The sequence below is a fragment of the Teleopsis dalmanni genome, chromosome 2, assembly GCF_002237135.1.
Source record: "Teleopsis dalmanni isolate 2A chromosome 2, ASM223713v2, whole genome shotgun sequence".
NCBI lineage: Eukaryota > Metazoa > Arthropoda > Insecta > Diptera > Diopsidae > Teleopsis > Teleopsis dalmanni.
Genome location: NC_051847.1, coordinates 40,878,497 through 40,885,283, shown reverse-complemented (window position 1 = coordinate 40,885,283; position 6,787 = coordinate 40,878,497).

Here is a 6,787-nt window from a genome sequence, read left to right as displayed (position 1 = left end):
AGAAAGAAAGGTTGTGGAAATCCTCGCTAAACTATTGCTGGTACGGAAAATAGCAGGAGAATTGAATCGTTTCTAATGCTGATATAATTAAACTACTTTATGTCTCTGTTTTCAATCTGGAAATCAAACTTTTTAAATACTGACGAAATAAAAACTCCAAAAAAATATATTGTAGAATCAATGAATAAGTAACAAAACCCTTAACGCCAAAATATACTTGATTCATAGGGACATCAGGTTATACATCAGGTAACAAAATTCAATTAAGAAGGCAGTGAAATCAAAGAACGAATAATAAAATTCTTAATATTATAGCATTAGTTACCCATAGGGATAGAAAGTAATTTAAATCTTATATATAACATATTGTAATTATAAAAGAATATGTAAGATAAAGATAACGAAATCTACTATCTACTATTACTAGCGATATATTCTAAAAAAATAATTACATACTACAATCACATACTTCTACTTAATCTACTTTGTTTGTTACAGAGGCAGCACATTAAATAACTTCCATGTACCTTAATTAGGGATTTTTCGGATTATTAATTAAACGTATAAAGACCTTTTATAAATTTTAACTTATAGTCTCCTATCAACTTAAGTTCAGCACGTTATTGAAAAGTTTTGCTTATTGACATGTCCCTGTCAAATTGTCTTGAATAATACTCTACTTCTTGTTTTTTGATATATACATTATTGATCTATACACGATATGTAATCTGAGTTCTTGCAAAGATTGTCATCGCTTGTATTCTCTACACATCCTATTTTAATCCGTTTCCTCTATCATTCACGAAAGTCTATCGTTAGATGTCTAGTGAAAGGATATCGTTAGATATCTTGCTAAAGACTATTGTTAAATGTCTTTCCGAAGGGTATTTCATGGATCAAGTTTATCTATTGGAATTGCTTGCAAATAATGTGATTTCAAAACAAGAAATAATTTTCATTTATATAAGAAGAAGGAGTAACTACGGATTAATCAATCAACCAATCTTTAAAATTTGGTGACCGGAACGAATCATAATCCTTAATTCTCACTTAAAACTTGTTAGAAATTTGATACAGAAGAAACCAGAGATATGGGTTAATCATATACCGAGACAATGGCATAGTAATTCATGCATATAGACGCTGTAGAAAATCAGCAGAGTACTCGTAGTAACACGATCTCGAAAGCATTTGCTTTATTATCGCATAAGGCTAACGATCAGGTGATAAGAATAGCTGGATGTATTCGAATATCTACAGTATGGTCAAATTTCTTGCTTTCAAAATAACTACACATGGAAAGATGGCGAAGGCTAAAGTTTTGGAGGAGACTGCAGAAGTTGGTATTTGTAATGGTATAAAAATTATTTGGAGCTGTAAGTACATAGAACAATTTGATTCGAAAAATCGGTCTGAAACTACTGTTTAATTACTATATGATTGATTTTATATATTTTATAGGTGCCAAAATCAAAAAAAAAATTTTCTAATTACATTAAATAAACATTTTTCATGCGTTCTTTTGTATTTAGTCACATGTATTATTTGTCAATTATTACAGTGCAGCTCCCGTTGCTCGCAAATGCAGCTATTTTTGTGCATGAAATAATGAGGAAATATGCGTACTTGAACTTTTAAGTGCATTAACAACATAAGAGGATTTAAATGCACCCGCGTTCCGCATACAAATGCGATGGCTTATTGCTGTGAGCAACGAACGGTTTTATGAACTTCTCGATTTTCACACGTAAACAGTGGTTAATGCCGCGAAACGATATTGTAATGCAGCCGATTGTCGGAATATGGAGCAAATACCAGGCAATAGAGCAACTGCCAGGCAAAAGAGCAACGTTGTTATTTTTCGGCTTATGCCCTGATTTGCGGCTAAAAACGCAATATTCGATTTGAAAAACAAAACAGCAGCGATGAAAGTACTTAGGAATTACAAAATAGTCAGTTTATAGGAAACAAATTTTTATTGCTGTTTGTTTTATAACAAATTTACTATTTACGTAAATAATAAATGTGAACTGAAACCACTAGATACTGTATCTATATTTACCAATGTTTATTTAGTTCAAAATTATTAATAGTGTTTCAATGTGAAATGCAATAATGTTGAGATTATAGAGGTTGACAAAATTAAGGACGAGAGGTTAATTTTTAGCTCCATAGTCTCAAAATTTCTAGGACAAATCATACCTGGAAGTATGAGACTAGAACTCATTACAGTAATGTTTTCAACTTGGCTACGGATTCTCTATTAATTTGCTATTTTTTACTATTAAAAGATTGGTCAGTGATTATGTGTTTTTCTATAAGTACATAAAGATATAATATTCTTATTACAACCCATTAAATGCAATATTGAGTTCCATAATAAACCTAAAAGAAACTTGACCTGAACGTAGTATTATCCCTACTACTCATGGGCTGCAATATTGGATTCTATAATCAAACATTAAATAAACTAGACCTGAACTTAGCTACTAAGGGACTGCAAAATAAAATTCCATATTCAAACATTGAGTGCACTTAAGCACTTATACTCTTTTTTAACTCGAGGTTTCTTCAAAACCCCTCATGTTCTTTATATTAAGTATATCATAGTTTTCTCACATTTTTTTTTCATCTATGACTATATAGATAAAAATTTAAATTATTTGTAAACCAATATTCTCTCTGCTATTTCTCAACTATTCAAATTCTCTCCCACTTTTGGATGCCTACTTTTAATCGTATTTGAAATTGTATTTAAATGGATTGAAAGTTTCTTATCGATATTACCACTAGAACCGAACTATATTCAGAGTACTGTCCAGCATACATGATATATAGAATTCATTAGCATCTTTGAATAGAATATCGGATTTTGAGCATAACGAATAAAAATCATGAATTTCATATATTCATAGTTATATCATATGCATTTATGAACCAATGTCTGTATCGAAACTTTCCTCGGATAAGAACAATTTGACTTCTAAATCTTCATTGAAAGGATCAGGTAACCCACAATATGACAGCCACTTGGAAGTATCAAATGGCGACAGCAAACTGCTGATCCAACTGACTGGTAAAGGGCACTGAAAGCGGTGCAGAACGATTCATACCTTTATTAGGCAAATTAGAAGTAAGAAGTTTAATGTAATATATACATAAATATGTATAGACTAGTACTTGGTACTACCAAGTGGCCTTCTTATTGTGGGTTACCTGATCATATCAACGAGATTTAGACGTCATATTGCTTTTATCTTTATAAATATCACCCCTTATAGCATATTGGGTTATAAATCCGAGTCAAAACCTCATATAACCATGAGGAAAATTTCGATGTACATGTTGGTTCATAAATATATATTGAGTTATTGACTGAATATTTGCAGTTTATATTCTATAAAACCTATGCAGTTCGATATTATTGCCATGTTGTTATAATCCGTTTCATTAAGAAAAGTCATTGAACCACAAAAAATTATACGTAGAAAAGAAACTGAAACCGGTTTTACAATATATTTTGTTTTTGTGTTATTGTACTTTTTTACAAATACATTATTAATATTATTATATATTATTAATCCATTATAGATGATGTGACAGGGTTCAATCGTTTGTCTGGGTGTCAGCATAACTTTCTTCGTTAAGGTTATTTCACAGAGAGTTCATTACGAGTTTGCTCAGCTAACTCTACGAATTTTTTTGGTGGAAATCATCGACAACCACAGTGTGAAACTTCAACCCAATAAAACCATTATTTAGGAACGAGTTGAGAAGCTCTCAGCCATTAGACTGTCAAACACTTCCGGCTGTAATCACATTATAGTAATCAGAGGGTGAAATATATGAAGCTTAGTGTTTTATCTTCACTAATATGCGGTCTCTATATGCATGTTTCATGCTTAAAAGCTTCTAGTCACTTTTTCTTTATATGATTATACGATAATAAATTAGTTAGGACTTTATTATCACTTTTATATAATTTTCTTTCTCATATTAAATTCACCTTACAACAGATGAAGTATATTTTGTACGATAATACGAGAGTGGTAAAGTGAATAATTATGCATTTTAACTTTATTGAGTTAATAATTTTCTTAGACATTTAGTTTTTTGTGATACAGGATCACATGATTATGCGTATTATATTTAGATTTCGCACTTAACTATTTAATTTCATGTGATAGAGTATCACATGATTATGCGTATTATAATCAGACTTTGTATTTTGCTATAAATTTATATGAAAAGTTTAGAAAGGTATAATTTTCTTTGCTAATTAGCCATAACTAAATAGCCAAGCAAAAACTTGAAAAGAATTTTTTAATATAAGACATTCCGATAATAAGACCGTATACGGTCCATAAATACTAACACTTACCTATGGTTATGCCATGTTTAGTAGTCATAACCCTTATCACACATGTAGGGTACAATAGTACTCAGTGTGTACGTCAGTATTTATAGGTTTTCAGTTTTATGAATATTAACAGAGCAATTAAAAGCATTTATCACAGGAACGAGAGCATTTATATGCAAATAAAATTGTGCATATTTTAGGTGTGTTTTATTTTTATATTGTGCCAGTAAATGGCTAAAAATAAATAAATAAATTTCCAAGTGCATATATTTTTAACCGCAAAATGCATAAAAGGAAATTGTGTTGTATACGCCGCAGTTGAACAGAAAACTTGACAAAACATTTCAGCAAAACCCGCATTTGTATGGCCAAAACGATTAATGATGCAAATATTTTTGAAAGCGCGAAAAATTGTGCATAAATTCGCCATGACCGATTTTCTTGTTTATATCTCGTTTTACAGCTGCAACACACAATCGGCGCACATACCGCCACACGGAGCTGTGGAGATACGGAGATGGCGTTGCATTTGCTGTACGAAGCATGCAACACATTATGCGGCGCAAGGCGTTGTGCCCGCTTACCACTCTGCGTCCACAGCTATCAAAATATACCATACTATGGCGTACGATGACACATAACAAATGATCGCATAAATGTACACAAATGAACCAGTGCACCGAGACCAGTCCGCATATCGCCTTACAAGCTCCGAGGAGGCAACAACGGCTTTGCAGGCTCCGTTGCGGCTTAAGCTCTGCACCGGCATGTGTGTAGCGCATGTTTGTAAACAAATCGCATGAGGGTAGGGGTAATAAACTAGCCAAAGACACTTATGTGAAATAATGCCTGTGTTCGTACGTAAATGTGGATTTACGGTATTAAGCGGAACTTACATTAAGGATCATTTGTTAAACAACTTCGAAATATTTTTACAGAAATTGCTAAAACCAAAAAAAGTGGACGTGGACAAATAAACAAATAAGAAATTATGATCTCTACTTCTCTATCTGTTAATAATTTATAAAAATAATAAATATACTAGTTTGGGAATGTGTGCCTCTTGTACAATTTTGTAGGTTAACTGTCACTCATTCCCTGTTCGGCGTCTTGTTAAACTAACCACTTGAAGAGCTTGTATTGATATCGATAGATATGATAACTCTAACAAGTATTTCAAAACTTTATTTCAGAGCATTCTCGAGGTTAAGTGAGAGATTAACCTTTATTGGTTAAGAGATATGAGAGGAAATTAACAAAATAAAACATATTAATTAAATAGTATTGAAACGATTTTCTATCATAAAAAAAAATATTAACAAATAATTTATATATATTACGTTTCTATGTTGAGTTTCTTAAAAGAATTTAAGCAAAATAAACTTTAATTTTTGAGCTAACGAGTAAAGTGATCTTAACCTTACTAATATGAACCAAATACGGTAAAAATATGTTAATACAGTAGTCCCGGCTATAACGCGGTAGATTGGATTGGTTTTCAAAAACACGTTATAGGCATATTCCCATACCCCGTATACACATGTGCAAAGGTACGCGAACACATTATGAACTGTGCAAATCCCTGCGTTGGAACACCTGAAGAAACTGAACGTATCGCTGACATCGTGGATATAGTTATTAAATTCTTTATATTTTAAGTGTTTTAATTAAATAAAATGGTAACAATAAACGTTATGCAGCCATCTATGTTATATGCAAGTTGCCAATACTTTCATTCAGATATCCAGTAAAGATATCCCTCTTGTGGCAGGTTTGTTGACGTGTCACTATCGATTAGGGAAATATGCTAGAGTATTAAATCACCTGTTTAATCGTTCCAGTCGCAGTTGTGGAGAGGGTGGTGAAAGTACTTCACATCTGTTTCGTTACTGCCCAACACATACTATTATTATACTATTATGGTTATATTGCTATACTTATTTGACAACCATGGCCAGTTACAAAACTTCTTTCTAAACAGCATTTTAGACTTTGCTAAATAATCAAGATGGTTTTTGGCGGAAACACAACGGGACAATAAGCTGAAGAGGATTTTTAGGATCACCTGTATAAACTAACCTAACGTAATATGTTATAAATATAGAAATGTTAAAAACACTCAATATCGTATGAATATGATATAATATCAACTAGTTAAGATAGAAATTAACATTTCAAACTATTAATAAGTTGATAAATATTATATTGACTGAATTCATATTAATTATAAAGAAAATCCATTCACTAGGACATTAACTGCTACTTAAAACTCTAGGTTGTACTAAAGCGAGGAATGGTTTTAAGTTTATAGCTGCACACCTCTGTGGTAGAGGTAATCATAAAATTGCTTAATAAGTTCACTCTGCCTAAAGTTGGCAGCTATAGAGTAATTCTTTCATAGATTTGTAGTAAGACACTTTCTTACGG